Here is an 18526-nt window from a genome sequence, read left to right as displayed (position 1 = left end):
AGCCTTTGTTTTTCTTTGAGTTGTATGCAAACCCACTCCTGCTTGTTGCACTCTCTTTTGATTTTTCTGTAGTGATTTCATATCCCCTTGGAGAAAGCAGGGACAGGATCGAATTTAGCTGAGAGAAAGGAAGAAAGTACAGCCTAAAACATCTCACTTTCCCAAAGCATCCTCACTTTGCATGTTATCGCGTCTTTTTAGGCACAGGCAGGGCAGAATGACTCTGTTTAATCCAACCTATATGTCTTGCATCCTTTCCCTGTTGCTCAGTGAACTCTTAATTTTTGGAGCTGTGCTTGTATACTGCAGAAGGAAACAGCCCGTGTCAGCTGAAAAGCTCTGGATAGCCACGGAGGTTCGAGAGCTGTGCTCATTTGCAGTATGAACAGAGCGAATTTGGAAAACTGTGCGGGGCAATACAAGAGCAAAATCTGTTAAACAAATGGATGTCACTATTAGGTATGTGTTCTCCACAAGTTTGTTTTGAAACCTGAATCCTCCAGGCATATGAGGGTGTCTGTTGCTGCGGACAAGGTGGGGTTTTTTTTTTGTATTCCTGGTTCTCTTGATTGTTCTGGATGGTTTATGACACACTTGACATATGTTACAAAATTTGTTCTGAGTCAGTGATGCTATTTTCCCCTCTTTCCCTAGCAGAAAAAAAAGCTGTAAACTGTCCTTCCTTCACCCATAGGGTGATTTTGAGGTCTTAAATCAGTTAGGAGTCTTCTCAGCACAAAGTAGACTAAATAACAGGCATTAATCTACCTGTGAGGCTGCAGTATAGAAACTAGAAGGAGCAGTTCCCAAGTCCACTCACTGCACATTTCTTTCCTTGTTTAACAGAGCTGAGAGGTGTTCAGGCTCACAGCAAAGAAACCTCTGCTATCTTGATTTGCTTCAATACCGTATCTCCCTGCATTGCATTACCAATGATAGTCTTTTTCTTGGACATGTGGCCGGCTGCGTCTCTCTCCTCCTGCTAACCTTGCTCTGCTCAGTGAATCAGATGGTTTTGTTTTCAGCAGATGTTTCTGCCTCAGACCAATGGAGAGTCTCTAGATCATTTCACTCCTTTCTGTAAAATGATTGAATACCAGCCGGAGGTGTAGCAAGGATATTCTCACCTGCCAAGATTTAAAACTGCTCCATCTGTTACTATATTCACCCATACTCCTGGTAGAGCAGCTTTATGCATAAAGCTTGCAGGGAACAGCATAACTGCCAGACATGCCTCTCCTGGAGGCTGACGCTGAGGTGACATGAGGAGGAGTCCCGTTATGGTACTTGCAAGGATCTCACCTGCTTGACAGGAGCCCGCAGTGATGCCAGCACAGTGTGCCTTGGCAGATGAAAACAGATGAGTCTGTGGCGTCCACCACCCAATGTCTTAGTCTCAAGGGTCTTGCTGCAGAGCATGACTCGGGGCAAGGCTGAGCATGTGTCTGATGATTATGAAGGGTTGGCAACAGGCTAACAAGACGAATGACCCCAGTGTGGGGGTTAACTGTTTTCCCAGTTTGTAACTAATGAAAGGTCTTCAGTTCATTTTGGAGGTGGTTGGGAATCCAGCAGTGCCCCTCTAGTGGGGAATTATTTTTGTTGAATGGAAAAGGATTTGTTTTCAGAAGTGGTTCACTTTTTGCCTTGGGGGGTGGGGAAGGAGTAAAATTTTGAAGTGCCTATTTTATCAGTAGCGCTTTGCTGTCAAAAGCGCTGCAAAGTTTCATTCACCAGCTATGCAAGACCTCTTGTATCTGGACAAGAAACCACCAAAATGCTACTAGTTTTGTATCGCTCAAAAACCTGGCTTTATTTCAGATGTCAGCTGGAAACATTGATTTACTTGAGACCTTTTCCTGCTTCATCTAAGTCACTTTGCTGAGAACTTTGCCTGTTGGCTCAGGCTGTCATCCAAGCTTACCTTCCAGCTGCCAGGCGCGTGAAGGGGACCATAGTTCAATCTCATCCCAGGTATTTATCAGTAAAACATGGGAAGTAGGGTCAAGGGAAGTTGTGCTTTGTGAACATGCAATCTGTAGTCATATATGTAGATTTACTGTTACTTGGCGCCTGGACTGCTGTGTCATAAGATGCCACATTTCCAAAGACTGTAACAATGGAAATAGCAAGAATACTTACTTTTTTCCCTTCAAATGTGCACCTTTAATTAGTAACAGTAATGTCTTGGTTTGAAAGGGAGGTGCCTGCTGAGGAAGGCAGGAGCCTCCCTTGAAATGGAAGATGCAACCCCCTTCCCTCCAAATTATTATAATTTTGAAATTAACGGGCCTTCAGGCAAAGATATGGGGAATAGGAATAACAGTTCTTTACTAATATTTATATATATATATATATATATATATATATATAACACAAGGCAGGAGAAAAAAAAAACAACCCACTGGTTTACACTGACAGAGTCAGAAATACAACCTGACACCCTGTTAGGGTGGCAGTAGCAGTCCGATAAGATGCTGGCTGCAGTCCTCCTGAAGCGCTGGATGTAGTTCTGTTGAAGCAGCGATCTTGTAAAAGGGTCTGATCTTCCTCCGAAGGTCCAGTGGTAGGTAGGTAGCTCTTGTCCTCTGGAACTCCAGTGGGGGAAAAAACTCCTCTGGGAATCCAGTGGAAGAAGGCTGCTAGGGTGTTCGAGATCTCAGTTTATATTTAGCATGGACTGCTTGGCTCCTTCCCCCCCCCCCCCCCCCCCCCCCGGGCGGAGCATCTCACAATGGGATGGGGAGTCGTGAGGCAGTTCCTTGATGGGCCATTATCAGGAGATAGTCCAGGAGCGAGTTCTCGATGGGTCAGGCGATAAGGCATTGTTGTGCCCATTAACAGGAGGTAGTCCAGAGGGGGGAGGCAGGGAGCACCGCCCCACCTGGTCTCAACAGCTCCTGAAGATGGTAATAGAATACTTTTTTTGGGCACATCTTACACTGTAACCTAGGACAGGTAATAATATAATCATACCGCCCTTTGAGCTCCTCTTCTTTTTGTAGATAGAGGGAGAAGATAGGATTGTAGGTTACTTTAGGTCAGAAGGGACCTCAGGAGGTCTCAGCTGCAGCTTCCTGCTCAAGCAAGGTCTGGGGTCAGACCAGGCTGCTTGGAGCTTTATACAGTCTGGCCCTAAAAACCTCCAGGGGTGGAGCCTGCACAAACATTACATGCTCAGGCCGGAGTCCTTCATGTTAATTGCCACCAGTGGCCATTATGAAGGTAGAGAGCTGCAGAGGCAAAGGCAAATGGCCCAGGCTGCCTCTTTTCTCTCTCTTTGGCCAGGCAGTATGGGCTGGAAGGACCAAATAAGTCTTCATCTCCAGATGTTGCCCAGGTGGATTATCCATACAGTTCTCTTTGCATTATTTGACATCCACAGTAAGAAGTTGGGAGAGGTAGTGAAGCAGCACATGCCACGTTGCTAATGGTGCAATGCACTTTAAAAGCATTATAGCATCGTAGGACTTGAATGAATCCAGCTAAAATTGAGCTAAAAAAAGCCCCATGCTATTGTGGTACTGCTTGAAAGAGGTAAAGACTTTCCTGGTTATTGCAGAATCTCTACCTTGAAACTTGGTTGAGGTCTTGAGTATTTTTGGACTGGTTCACTGGCTCAGTCTTCTGTTAGCTGTAGGTGAAGAGTATGTACCTCCTGAGTCTGGCACAGACCTCTGTCCTCTGACCTATCTCTTTATATGGGGCTCAGGGGTTTGGATGCTTCCCATTCTTCAGCTATTTCCTTGTTAGGCCAGAAAATTTATAATGTAAGGACCATTTAGTTTACCTGATTGAGATCAGGATTGACCAGGGCATGTGTGTTGTCTGGCTGATGTCAAGGGACTTTTGAGCCTAGTGGCCCTGTTCACTTGCTCCATGGGATGGGTTTTAGCCGTCAAAGTGTCTTTCAAGGATGTGGCCAGTATCCAAGGGTGGAAGAGCTATTCAAGAGTTCCCTTGAACAATTTTTTCTTTGCAAAGTGTGATTTCCATTCACAGCTATAGGCATTTGATAGTCAACTGGATTATATGTTTTAAATAGTATTCAGAGTGTATTTATTTGTGGGTGTACGCATGTACAATAGAGTGCAAAATGTTATTGGTGCATAAATTTTTAATGAATTTAGGCTTTTATCTTTGTGGGTTTGCAACCTGTATGAAGTAGCTGTCTCAATTTTTTAGAAAATTATCTGCCCTTTTATTGTTGCCTTTCAAGCATATGATTATTGTGGGTAAAAAGAGAGAAGGGGATGATTTTTTGGCCGTTCAAAGGGATCTCAACCTCTGGTTTTGTTCTGTTTTTTTTAATAAGAGATTGTGGTGACTGTGTGTCCTGATACCACATCGCATGCCAAGTCTGGTTTTCATTTTAATTAAAAGACTAAAGTAAAATTGACTGGTCAGTTTCACTGTTTTATATGTTTATAGCTTCAACCTTTTGTGGGTTTTTTGGTTGGCTTTTTTTTTTTTTTTGGCTAACATACTGAAATACTTCCAAAATACTTTGAAAAGCCAGGAAATGAAAGCCAGAGCTCTAAAGAGCAACTAGAAAATAGATTTGGGTAGCATAATCTAGCAGCTGTTTAGGGCAGGTGAACTAAATATGTCATTTCTCATGGTATTCAGCAGAAAACATCTCAGTGTTTTAAGAGAGATGAAGTTAACTAAGTGTCTTAGAAAGCCTGAGCTGAAAAATAAATCAGGATTTCTCAGCATTTGAAATATGTCAGTAACAAAAGTGTTGTTATGGAAACCCTGAAGATGAGTGTGAAGTTTCTTGTCTGCTGCTTTGTTTTTTCGAGAACTAAGTCTGTGCAGTTTGGAAACCATCATAAACAAGGGATGCTTGCATCACCGGGACCTGAGCCAGCCTCGAGGTCAGCACTCTCCATCCATCTCCTCCATCCAACTCCCAGCCTAGCTGCTATGTTACAGACCTGCCTTCTCAGTTCCTCCCCTCTTTATGAATCATAAACCCCATTTCTTCCTATTTTGAAAGATGGTGTGTCATTTATCAGTTTCAAAATCCAGCTGGAGCCTGCTTGCACTTCCCACCCTAACTCGAGGTTTCCCGAGGTGGTGCCGTGGCCCATTTACTAAAGACTGTGTGCACAGCTTGAAGAAACAAGATGTCGTCTAGAAATACTCCAGTGTGGATTTATCCAAAGGGATCTCTGAATACCCTGATGTGAAAGCAGCCATACCCGAGGGTGAGATGGCTTGCAATGTGTTCTTGCACCATAAGGGTTTGCTGTGAGCCAGGGTAATAAATTACTCATGGGCTGAATTTATTTATTTAAGTGCAATCTAGTTCCTGCAAACCTCCCATCATAGCGGAGTCCTGTACATTACATCCGTCAGCGTATGGCTGCACTGGTGAGTTGTGCTCACGAGAGGCTTTGAGTACTAAAAAGGGGCAATTTACGTTTGTGGCATTGCAGTCATGGTTACAGGTTAAGAGCTGCTCAGCCAAAATGTGAATTTGAGACAAACATTGCAGCTTGGCAGGGTGGACCACATCCTCCCACAAAATCACTTCCTTAGGGGAAAGCAATCTGTATTTGAGGTTGTTGGGTTTATTTGCTTTTGAGATTGAAACATATTATTTATCGAGGCAAGACTGAGTCAAATTAGACGAGCAAACCCAGTTTCCCCGAAAAGTATCAGGCTTTGCGGTATTTTATCTAGGTTAAATACGAAACTCATCTGTTCTCTTTGATTGCTTTTTTTTCCCCCCTATATATGTGTTTCAGAGGCAATGGGGAACTGTGTATGAGGATGAACCGCCAACATGACCTGTGTGCATCTGCCACTGGCCACAGGAAAGCATGTTCTCTTGAATGTCACCGTAACTCTTTGAGTTCCTCAAAAATCAAACTCAAATTGAGCAATCCTCCAACATGAAAATCACAATTGAAATTTTTTTGGCGTGCTCTGCTATCCACTAGAAAATTGAGAAATGTGGAATTAGCAGGGCCAACCCTCTTATGTTGAAGTTGCTTCTGTATGGGTGGCCTGCGGCAGGTAACTATTGGTACAGTGGGGGGACAGTGAAGAATTCTTTAGTGTTTGAGGGAGGACTATGTTATATATATATATGTATATGTATGTGCACCCTAAATATGCATCTTTGCACCTGTCTCCTCTCCTTGCCTCCCTTCACACTGTTCAGCTGTGCCTTGGTGCGTTGCCTCCCAGCTCTGTGGTGGCTATTGCTCCTGAGACATGGCTAGCCAAGGGTTGTGGCAGTGCTGCCCCATGACTGGGGCAGCGGGTCTTGCTGCATCCCTGACTATCAGCCTAAGCAGTCATCAGCTTTGAGAGCAGGGATAAACAGATTTGTGCAAACCAAGACTTATATTGCTTTCCCAAATTATCCCAAACTAAATCAGGCATTTTTTTTTTGTAATCCTTCGGCTGATCCTTTGGGTAATAAGGTTTCTGTAGCCATGTAATAAATGTGGTCTCTTCTTGCTTTTGTTACATGAGTAGTAGTGTAGTCTGCCACGTCGAGTCCTACTTGGGAGCCTGCACGTCTCTCCATCTGCACCCCAGTCCATTGTTTTTGGAGCATTTTCGGTGAATCGGGCAGACTTGTTAATTTTTTGGGATGCTCTCCAGTTGAGGAGAAGAAACTAGAATCAATGCAGTATAGACAAAAAATTCATGCTGATCTTTAACGGTGCTTTCACAGACAGAAAGTGTCTGGTAATGTATTATGGCAGAGGTTTATGTCCTTGCAAGGCACCTGTGTGACTTCCTAGTTCAGTAGTGCTCTCTGTTCTGACTGTAACAAATCTGCTGCTGACAGGCTTCTTGTTTCTTCCCTGGTGGTTTTTTTGTTCTTTTGTTGTTGTTGGTGGTGGTGGTGTTGTTGTGGGGTTTTTTTGTTTTTATTGATTTAAACACATGAATAATCTTCAGGATTGTTGTATACGAGACAAAATTTGATTTGACTTTAGTTGCATTTCTTCATATTCTCTGTCTGCTCAATAGCTAAGTATCTCCTTGACTCCTTTTTATCTTTCTTTGCCAACTCACTCCCTATTTTAAGAGGTTTCTCTAGCAGCTTTTTTCAATGTCTTAAAGATTTTAACATGGTCTTACAGCCTCATTGTGCACAAACTTGTTATATGGTGCTTGCCAATGTAAGTTGCAAAACCCTATGTACACGCCTTTAGGCTGAAACAAACCTTGCATCAGGAGTATTATAGAGTCACAGAGTAATTGAAGTCTGGAGGTCACCTGTCCATCCCCCTGAACATATATATCACAGTTGAAAGGATCTTGGAATTTAAGCTTGGGAACAGAAGATATACGTATATATGTGTATGTTTATTTTTTTAATTTGTTATATGATGTTTGAGGTTGTACATCTGTACTTGGGACTGGGTCCTCTAGGTTCCACCATTAACAAAATCCTTAAAATAATACGCTAATAGCAAAAAAACCCGCCAAGTTTTAGATCCTCCTGGACAGAAGCCACCTGGCTGGAAGTAGAAGATACCCGTTCAGTTTGCTTCGGCTACAGAGTTTACTTGTGAAGAGAATTAACATCTCGGCACAGACGGAGTATTTCTTCTGGGATAACCCATAGAGGTACTTGAACTAAATCTGAAGTGTTAAAAGAGCTTCAGTCCCTCCCTTTTCCCTCTCGGAAGGTGGTGTTCCTTGCTTTGAATTGCTTTAGGCAGATCTTTTGTTCTTTCAGGCAGTCTCCAGCATGGCTTTTCTATCCAGCAACCTTGTTTGCTGCTTTACTTGTTCATGTCCACAGGCTACATTGCCGTGTGGTGCTGTGCAAGATGGGCTGACCTTAGGGACAGCTTTTGGTTGCTTCCCAAGTTCTCTTCCACCAGCCAACTCATTACATCTTTACCCAGGTTATTTTCTCTCTGCCCTGCCACACTTTTATGTCTTTCATTGCTCTGCATACCTATTCCCCGCTTGGCTGGGTACGCCTTGTGCTCTCTATGCTTTGATTCCCTTTTCTGCCTTCCTTCCATCTAGGTTTTAATTCCTACCTTTAAAACCCAGAGGAAGATTTATCCTTTTTTCAGCTGCTCTCAATCCTCCAAGCTCCTCTCTGCCCCTAGGCTGCTGTTAGAGAGTTTGGCAATCACTTTATTTCCATTCTCTATTTTTCAAAACATTTCTGCAGACAGGGTAGAGACTTGGATTCAGATCTGCTCTTATCTCCAGTAATCCTTTCTCTAGAGTAAGTCTTGATTTAAATCCAAGAGGTGTTACTGTTGCTCACTGCTTCGGGCTGCTGAGGCTGTACATGTTGATTCACAATTTCAAGCCAAGTTTCAAAACAATTTCTTAAAAGCAAACATTAAAAAATAGTCATAGCATGTCATTTTTGAAAAGACGCAACAGAACTGCCACTGTGTTGCTAGCAGGTCCCAGTCAGCGAGGCGATGTGGGGCAGCATGGGTTGGTAGGTACTTGCTGCTTTTTGGACATCTCTTGTGGACATCTCGGTGTGGGTTTCTGCTGATGTTGGAGAGGCTGGTGTGTGTCCCATCTGCTTAACTCTCCCAAATGAACTTTGACACTGGAAGTCCCCCCAAACAGGGTTATTGGGTCAGGTTGTCAAGTAACTACCTCTTCTCCACTGCCCCAGAGCAGCTGGCAATGTGCAGTTTTGGGGGAGACTGTCCCAGTGGTCCATCAAATTTGGACTGTCTCTCTGTGGGTGAGAGGTGGCATAAGTTTGTTCAACTAAAAAAAGGTTTACTGGAGCCTATGAAGGGACTTGCTGTAGTTTCACAGGTTTTGCCAGCAGGTTTGAAAGTTGTAACTCTTCATGTCCTACTTCACTTACCTTCCTCTCATTGCATTTTACCTAACAAGCAAAAAGCTTGCTTCAGGGCTTTTTGTAAGTATGTTACAGATGAGGCTCCCCGGTGTTACTAATCTCATGACTGACCAGGTGCTGAGTGTTGTCACCCTGGCTTTTGGCTCCCTGTCGTTTGCAGAACTTTAAAAGGTTGAGCTTTAAACCTCTGCTGCAGATGCCAGCTTAAAATGAAATCTTTCTGGGAAGTGTTGTCAGAAGTTGTTTAGTCTTTTCCAAGGAGCTGTCTAAGAAAAAAATATTTTTCTCCATATTCAAAATACTCTTGCAACAATTTGCAATGTTGTCGTGTTTTGGAACATGACTTAAAATTTGGCAAAATAGGCAATTTTTCTTTTTTTTTTTCCTCCACCTTATTACAGTTCTTCTGTCAAAACTTACCCAAATTTGGGTGATTAGGGCTTACAGTTCCCACACGTGCATGGGCTGAGAAGCAGCACGGGCTGAGGACAAGCTCTGGCTCAGCGAGGGCGGGAGGTGCTGGGGAAGGGATACCAGGGCAGGGTAAGACATGGACCAAAGGGAGTGAAACTGGTTTTTGCAGCTTGCTGGGAAAGCCATGGAAACTGGGACAGGGAAGGAAGCAGCCTGCTGTTGGTGGGAGCTGCTGGGTTAGCTCAGCTGGCAAGGTTTGGTTATAAAATATTGCTGATGACTAACTGTAATGCTGTATCGCCTTTTTGTAACTTGATAATTGTTGACCTTGCGTTATTAATGACATCCTGCTTCAGCAGATTGCAGGTGCGGATCTCCAGACTTTGCAAGTGCCATCTGGAAATCCCTCCTGGTAGACAGCTCCAGAGCAAGCAAGGACTGTAAGAGCATCACTTCAGCTTTAACTGCTAGATTTCTTCTTTCTCCTCTTTCCCCAACCTGAAGATTTGTTACTTTCTTTGCATGGCCTGTGTTTGTGAGTAATTTGTGGAGCTGTGAATAACGAAGCAGGTTTTTGCCAGTAAGACCCTGGCAAAAAAAAGTTTTCCAGAGACAGTGGGTAGGAGGGAAAGCCAAAGCAAGGCACTGCTTAAAGCTGCCCACTGCTTTCGGGGACAACCCTTTTCCATTTTGTGTGTACCATAAGTTAATGCCAGTAAGGCTGAGGTTGTGAAAAGTTTGGGTTTAATAAAGTTCCCAATTTTCTGAGCTGAAACTGTTATTTGCCAGTGTGCTGAATATTTGAAAGCTGTATTTAAAGTTGGTGGAGTTGAGCTTTCAGAATACAAAGTGTATATGATAATTTAATTTTTTTAACAATACTTAAACTCCAAATTCAATCTTTTTTTGGACACTCCAAAGTGGATGCTTCTGACCCAAATCCCCTGTTGCTGTGTGGTGCAATAACTCATTCTTCATCTCGGGTGCGATTTTTGAAGTATATTCAGTAGTCAGGAACATCTACAGATCCATCATGATATTTCCTAAAGAAAGCTGATTACAAATAATTCTTACGCGGTTTTCAGAGCAGAGCTTGAATAGCATCCAAGAAATAAAGCTGCAGTCCAAGTGTGAAACAGCACAGATGAAATAAAATATTGAATAGTCATTCATGAATTCTGTGCTGAATCGTGGGAATCCCCCTCCTACCCCTCCTGTCATTTTGGAGTTGTGTGATGAAATCTATATCCTAATGAACACCTGAATGCATGCTGACCCCCCGCTTTGTTATTTTACTAATTTCTGCAATATAAAATGTTTTTATTTTTAAGCCTTGTCTGGAACTGTAATGAATGACTGGTGTCCTGCCAGGAGAACTTGCCTTTTTTTCTGAAGATCTAGGATCTGAAAAGGAACCAATAATGTGAATAATGATAAAACTCATTATTCTTATCCATGACTCAAAGGCATCGCTAGGATATACAATTGAAAATAAAGAATTAGGCCTTCTAGATGTCTCCTGTTGATACCCAGAAGGAGAAATGAAGAAATATAAGCTGGAAATGTCACTGCCCCTTTCCTGATGTTAAAGGCTTTACTGGACGACAGAAGAAAGTGTGTGTTACTGAAACCTCATGCTGTGTAGAAGTGCACTTTGGATTCTTAGATATCCTCACAGATATTATTGTATCTTTAAAATTAAGAAACTAAGGGTCCGGTTTTGGCTTGTGAGTCATGGAAGACTTTGACTTGAAATAGCAAATGGCTTTCCACCCATGACTCTGAGCTGGGAGGAGAAAGGGAGAGCCAGTAACGAACTGCAAGAATTTTGCCTGTTATAAATTACATGCAGGCTGACAAATGCCTCAAGTCAACTTAATCTGTTTTCTTCTGTGCCCGGAAAGAGAAAATGACCATTTAATTATGGGGAGAAATTATCCTACTAATTGAGAGAGTCACATTAGTGCAATTTAGTTTATCATTCAGTTTATTTGAGGAACATGGATGCAGTTCAGCCAAAAACATTATTTAGTGTTTAATTGGATGGACTCAAAGTGACAAAGTGCTGAGTGTCCTTATCAAAACAAAAATGGCCTGTGTGCTTTGCTGGTGGTGTTATACAGGATGAAATTGATCCTGTTTTGTTTGTACGTGCTTCAATCATCTGTATTTTTATTTTTCTATGCTTACAATGACCCATATTTAACTTTCTGTCCTGGAGAAGTTATACAGTAACTTGTAAGAGCAATAACTAGTCAGAGCAAGTGCTTATAAGAGCATTTTCTGTGTATAGACCATTTCCCAGGAACTATTTCCATTATTCCTGAAATGCAGCCTCAAGGTGTGAATCATGCCCACTGACACACATGGTTTTATTTTCACTGCATTGCCTCAGCACGGGATAGAGATGCTGCCATCTGGGTGTCACCACAAATGCGGGGCTGGGGAAGGAGATGAGCTGAGAGCAATTCAGTGTTGGCCTATTTTAAGGAAAAAAAAATAAACACTGATTTACTTTTGATACTGTTAATATTCGTCATTATGATATGTGATGCTCTACAGCCACCACAGTTAAGATGTACAGTGGCTTGGGCACAACTTGAATAATGCAGACCATTATAGGTCTGTGTTTTGAAGCAAACAAAAATATTAACAAATCTTGATCGGACTGGCTCTGATGTCGACTAGTCACGTAGCAATTAAAGTTTTAATTGCTCCGCAATTAAATTTGCAACTACAATGTAATTAGCACACAGAGGTTTAACTTGCAAAAGCGTGGCTCTGGCTGAGAGTCCCAGAGCTTGGGGAATGAGTGGTGGGGACCAGGGCAGGAAGGAAAGCCGTTCCTTCTGACTTTTCATAGGAAAAGCTTTGTTTTCCCAAGTCTTAGTGCATCCCCCTGAAATCTTGCAAACTGACTCTAGTTTTCAAGCTGTCTTGAGTTACAACCAAAAGCCGTATGTATGAAAATGCAAAACTGGCTGTGTCAGAGCTTTCACAGAGCTGCCCTCAGCAGCGAGGTACAAGAGCATCCTGGTGATTTGAAGCTGCTATTTTTATAACCGCTCCCTTTTTTCAAAGCAATGCTTCACTGGTAGCAGCCTGGACCTGTAGCTGCCTGAGAGGAGCATTGGGCTTACCACAAGGCTCCTGTTCATTGTTCGGAGGAGTTGCATCTGTTGGAGTTGAACAGTGTATTTAAGCATGAGTGCTAGTGCACAGCATCCCATGAACGTATTAGGAGGCAGCGAGAATGGATGAATTTAGCTGCACCTGCCACAAATAGTTTTCTGTTTCCTCAGCTAATTTACAAGCTGCTAAGAAAAGTTGTGAGTTCCGGTTGACAAATGAAAAAAACAAGATGGGAAAAAGGGCAAAGCCTTTTGCAATGTGGAAATTTTACTCCTAGGTGAATGGCATTTACATAAAAATCTGTGCGAAGGAATGAGGATAAAGCTTTAGCTCTTACCATCCAGGAGGATCACTGGGAAAAAATGAATGAGGATAACATTGCTGGTCTTTGAATCTGAGAATTCAGGGTAGAAAATTTCCAGAAAAAAAAAATTCTTTTGCCAAAGGTGGGTCATGATTCAAGAAAAAGAGCCTGGAAAAAGAACCAAAAAGCCTCCCATATAATTGAGACTTCTGAGCATCTGCCAAACCCAAAATAATTTGAGTTTGCATGGTTAAACTGATTTCTGGCAGCTGTTTCTTTTGGGAGCAGGCTGGTGGCTTTTGGAGGTACTATTCTTTTCTGTATCCACCTGCTGGTCACCTTCTCATGTTCCTTGTGAGGAAGACAAATGGATGACACACTTTGAGCTGGAGAATTGATTCATAAAACTTGCCTTGCTGAAAGTGAGCATCAAAACTACCAACATGATATGGCAAAGGCCCATTTCGCTGCTTGCAGGATCATTGATGAATTGACTCATCCGTCAGATGATAGCAGGGTGTATTTTGTCTGTGGGGAAATGGAGAATGGGGACTTGAGGGGAATTCAAAGTATAGACGCTAAAATACAGCTGCCAGCCCTTTTTACTCTTGCTAAGTCTTCCATGCTAGCGAAGACACAGAGATTTTTGTTTTATTTTGTGCTCTGTCTGTATGAAAAATAATTTGTGTTGTCCTCCATCAATATGCAATAGTTTCTTAGAGCTGACATAAAAATGCATAGTTTGGATGCAAGCTAAAGCTCCATAAAATCAGCTCAGCTGTAAATTAAAGATCAGTGTTGAATTCAATAAGGCTCAATATTTCAGCAGAAATGCAGCATTTTCCAATCTTTTCTTCTTGCCTTGAGTAAAGCATCACTTACATTATTTAGTATTTGCTTTATGGAGGTGTCAAAGAAAGTTGCAAATTTATCTCCATTAGTTGATCAATATTGTATTGCATTTCTTTTGGTTTCTTTAGCTGGTTGATACATCAAAGCAGGCAGTTTATTTTCTGCATAGAAGACTGCACTGCGTAGGCTGCCAGCTAGGAAAAGAAAATGGGTAAAATTCCTTCTGTTTATAGCTGCGTTAGACCCTTTATTTCCACAAGAGTTGAATTTGGCTCATGGTCTGGGGGGTTTATTGTTAGGTGTTTAACGTTCCAGATTGCTTAATTATACAACAGGAGAATGGGAGACTGTCTCCAGTACAATAAACTATAATTAAACAGCACATTTATTACTAAACACTACTGAAAGAGAAGCAGCCTACCCGTATCTCTTCTGTTGCTGTAGTGTCAAAGATTGAATACCTTTGCCTTTCATTTCCAGCCTTCCTGAGGCTACTGTCCTGTTCAATCTTTCTCTTATGTATTTTGGAAAAATGATCTATTTTCTTCTGCAGCAGCTGAGTTTGTCTAATGAATTCTCTTGTGGAGTGTTTTGTGGCTGGGTAGAAGAGTACAGCTGGCTGAGGAGGGCTGGGAAGCTGCTTGGCTCTGTCATCAGAAGTACTGCAGAGCTTTGGAAAAGGGGAGAAGAAGCAGCAGAGGTGGGCTCGGAGGCATAAACCACCACCAGCCTTGTAGCTGAGACTGGTGGACCGAGGAAATCAATGCTTCTAAATACTTAAAGGGTGGGTGTCAGGAGGATGGGGACAGTCTTTCTTTGGTGTTGCCCAGGACAAGAGGTAGTGGGCACAAGCTTGAACATAGGTGGTTCCATCTAGACATGAGGAGGAACTTCTTTACTCTGAGGGTGGCAGAACACTGGAACAGGCTGCCCAGGGAGGCTACAGAGTCTCCTTTTCCGAAGATATTCAAAACCCGCCTTGACACGATCCTGGGCAACCTGCTGTAGGTGAACCTGCTTTAGCAGAGGAGTTGGACTAGACAATCTCCGGAGGTCCCTTCCAACCCCTGCCGTTCTGTCATTCTGTGAAAGGTTGCTCAAGTGGCTTCTTGTGCTCCAACCACCTCTCGCACCAGTCAGTTCGTTCCTGAAGATCTCTTAGAGGCTGGATTTGTCTGTGTCCAGAGGTTGTGAAGCTTGAGATCAAGGAGCAGCTTGTCCTTGCAGGGAACCCCATGAGGACAACCCCATGGTGCCCTCTTGAAAACCAGGAGGGGCGATGGGGAAAGGCATCATACTTTGACCTGGTTACTTTAACCCAGTCACTTTTACTTGCGTTACTTGTGGTGCAGAGGTGGACCAGGCTGCTGTGGGCTTAGTGTGGGGCAGAAACAGTGTCATCGTGAGCTGTTGTTTGCAGTAGCAATGCATCCCTGTGCCAAGGCACGTCCTTTTGGCAGCAAGAAGGTCACTTGGGACTAACCGAGGGCTGTTTTGCAACCTGAGCATAGAGCTGCCCCTCTGTTGCAAGATAGGCATGTAAAACGCAGCCTTGCTAAGGCGTTGTTTGTGTTCCTGCCAGTGAAACCTTCCTTTGGAGAACGCTGTGGGTCTGGAGGAGGAGCTTCATCAATGCTTTGCAGGAAAGGAGGTTGTTTTCGTGTTTGAACTGATTTAGGGAGGCTTTTCTGAAACAATGTAATTTCTGTCGTCCTCATGTTCTTGCATTCCTTCTGATTGTTTCAAGTGGAAACAGGAGAAATTTTACAACAGCTGTTTAATCTACGTTTAGTAACTTCAAATTTGCAAAATAAGAAACAGGAATTGAAACACCACTTTTTAGCAGAAATGTAGAAAATTATTTTAAATGACTGAATATGAAATTCACGTTCATTAGCTTTCAAAAAAGAAAGTTTTAGTTTTGTTTTGACAAACAAGGCCTATGTGTTACACTTCTGGAGGAACTGGGTTTTGTAGCAAGAAATGCACCCGCAGTCTCATATGTCTTCTCCGCAACCTCTATTCAAACAGCCTTATGAGGAATAAAACTAGTTTGAATGCAAATGTTAAATAAGTGTTTAAATCAGTCTTGTTTTTTTATAAACAAAGCACTTTTAAATTGCTGAGCAGTTCAGAGCAGTTATTGGTAACCGCCTCCAAATTTGAGCAGTTCTCATCTAGAAAATCCTTATTGAATTCATCAAAACAAATGTTTGTTGTCTTTTTTTCTGACTAATATCTAAGCACTACACCATCTTGGGTCATGAGAAATTTTAACTACAATCTTTCACTTAATGTCAATGGCTTTTTTTTTTTGTGCTGGAAAATCTTCTCCAAAGTTTTTAAATTAGTATTTGAATTTAATCACTGATGTGCTTTTTGCGTACTGGGGGAAATGGTTGGTGGAGTAAAAGGATCATGAAGACACTAAAAGTAAAAAGTAAAAATAATCTGTGCAATATTATGCTTTCCATCTCAAATCTCAAAGTCCTTTGCCATAATCAGGCAGGAATTTGTCATCAAGGTATGGCAGTGAGAGCTTAATTTTCTACATGTGAAAAACAGGCTGTAAATTGATGGAAGCTGAGCTAACATTTCTGTGTATTACTCCAGTGAGCTCCTTCCAACCCCAAGGCAGCCCTTTCCAGCACTGTCACTCCCTCGTGGGGATTTTCATCTCCTCTTCCTCTCAGCCCTTGGAGAGCATCTGTGGATGATGAAGCATTGACTTGTAATCATGCATGATCATCAGTGAACCACATAATTTTTTGATACAGTGAGAAATGCTTCCTCTCCAAAAAAACCCACCGAGCTGTAAGGATCAGAATCCAGCTTCTTATTTTTAGGCCCTTACAAGAAAATAAATGGGCTGTGGGAATGTATGTAGTTTTCTTACAAAGGTGAATGATCAGCGTGGGTTGCTTTGGGAAGCAACAGATGACATCTTGTGCAGTGGGACAGATCTCAAAACACTTCTGAATAATATGATCTATTTGTGCATTACTACTCAGATTTGACTGTCTTTTCTCTGGAACTGGTTATGACTCCATAAGCTAAAAGTGAGGGAAACTCAATCCCTTTGTGGATATTTGTTGTAGAGCTTCTTGCAGAAAAATCCTCCTTTCAGCTCTGCTGAAACTCAGTTCTATTAAAAAAAAAAAAAAAAATTCTTCAAAATCATTTAGGAGTCTCTGAAGTGTGTGAGGCACTGTTAAAGATGGATTGTGCTTATTCTTCAGATAAATACCTGGGTTTATGCTTCATATTAGAATGATACTTAATAGGAAAAGATGAATCAAACATTTATAAAAATAATGAAAAAAATAAATGGCCTCTTAAAGGGAAGTTAACCTTGGGGTCTTAGAATTGAGGTCTATTTGAAACTAACAATGAATCATCCACCTTAGAATGTAATTCTTAGTGTTGTTTATTAGCCTGGAAAGACTATGTTGTGTATTTTAGTATTTCTGTGATTGCTTTACTGTGTGAATATAGATGAGGTCATTCTTGATGCACCTTTAACAGATGCTAACTGTGCACTATCGGCAGCTGGTATTAATGCTCGACATGCTGGATGCCGTATCCGTGTGCTTTGTTTGTCTTTACGTATTGCCGTCCTCTGTATTTCTCCCTGCCGTGATGGGAGCTGCAGAGCTGTGCACACCATGACTGCCAGCCCACTGTAACTGGCCAGCGTCTCACAAGGGAAATGGCATTTTCTCCTGCTTATGTATTAGTGTGTGTGGTTATATATATCTCTCTATGTACTTATATAAAAGTGATCAATTGTAAGTATATTTGCTACTTTGCTAGTAATACATTTTAGAGACCTGCTGTTAATATTGAAATATATAGTTGCTTTCTGGTAGTAATTTTATAGTAGCATAATATACACACACACACACACACACTTGCTTATTAGTAGTAACTAGTAATAAGGACATTTTGATAAACACAGACCCCCTCCAAACTTTCTGTATTTCAGAACACATGGCTGCAATCTTTACGCGCCTACAGGCCGTGTAACCTTTAGGTCATGATATTTGTCAAACAGTAACTTTTCGTTTCATAAATAAAAAGATTTTTTTAAAAATTTATTTTTTTAATCAGTAGTAGAACTTGATTTATTGCACCAGACAATGTAAGACCACTCTTCCTCTAAAATACTTCATCCCTTTTAAATTTTGCCCTGCCTTAATGCACTACCTTCTTCCATTCGCCTCGATCTAGTGTTGCTCTTTCTTTATTCTGATATGGAAATACTTGAAGTTTTCTGCTCAATTTGAATTACCTTATTATGTATCTAGCAGGTATATGGTGTCTAAACCTATTTCAGAGTCTTTGGAGTTTGCTTTATCTTGTTGGTGTGTTATTTTGGTAGTGTAGCATGGCGAGGCTGGAGTCATTCTTGCTTTGAGGGGTGTCATGGGTATCGTGGTGTAGATTTACACGTGGTTACGTAGAGCTGGCAGGACTGTATTTTAGTGCATATATATTAGGTAGGAGAAGTTCCCGTTTGTGATGGTGGCTTTGCTTTATGATGAGGACCTCTGGATTCCCTCTGCAGGAGGTAGGGTTGTATAATCTCTTACCAAATTAGTTGGAGTTACCTGTTTTTGCAAGCATTCGAGGCCCAGTTTGGTATCTAACATATAAATGCAGATAGCCGTAAGGTGGGTAAGAGCCAGTACACGCTGACCTTCCCTCTTGCCACACGTAGACCCACAGAGAGCAAGTCAGTGATGCCCTGGGGGCTGGTGTAGCACCATCCCTTAATAATCTGCTTCCCAGTTTGGGGTGAGAGGAGGCTTTTTAGTGAGTGTGAACATCTGAAATTCTCACTTTTCTGACTGACTGATACTTTGTTTGTTACAGCCTAAATGGTGGTTGTAGGTGCGATAACACTGTGTTCCCTCCACGTGCGTACTCTGCTTCGTGTCATGGCATCACTTGTGTGTGCATGAGGTGGTGGGGCTGTCTTCAATTCCTTCTCTTCT

The 18526-nt window shown here is 42.0% G+C and overlaps 1 protein-coding gene across 2 annotated transcripts in view; it reads left to right on the top strand.

The window, feature by feature from the left end:
- PRKG1 (protein kinase cGMP-dependent 1) overlaps positions 1 to 18526 on the top strand; it is a 527430-nt gene that overhangs the window by 184491 nt on the left and 324413 nt on the right. The window lies entirely within an intron of this gene.

This window comes from Leptosomus discolor, chromosome 6, assembly GCF_034619465.1.
Source record: "Leptosomus discolor isolate bLepDis1 chromosome 6, bLepDis1.hap2, whole genome shotgun sequence".
Lineage (NCBI taxonomy): Eukaryota > Metazoa > Chordata > Aves > Leptosomiformes > Leptosomidae > Leptosomus > Leptosomus discolor.
Note: the sequence above shows the minus strand (reverse complement) of the source record. Positions and strands in the feature narration are given on the sequence as shown.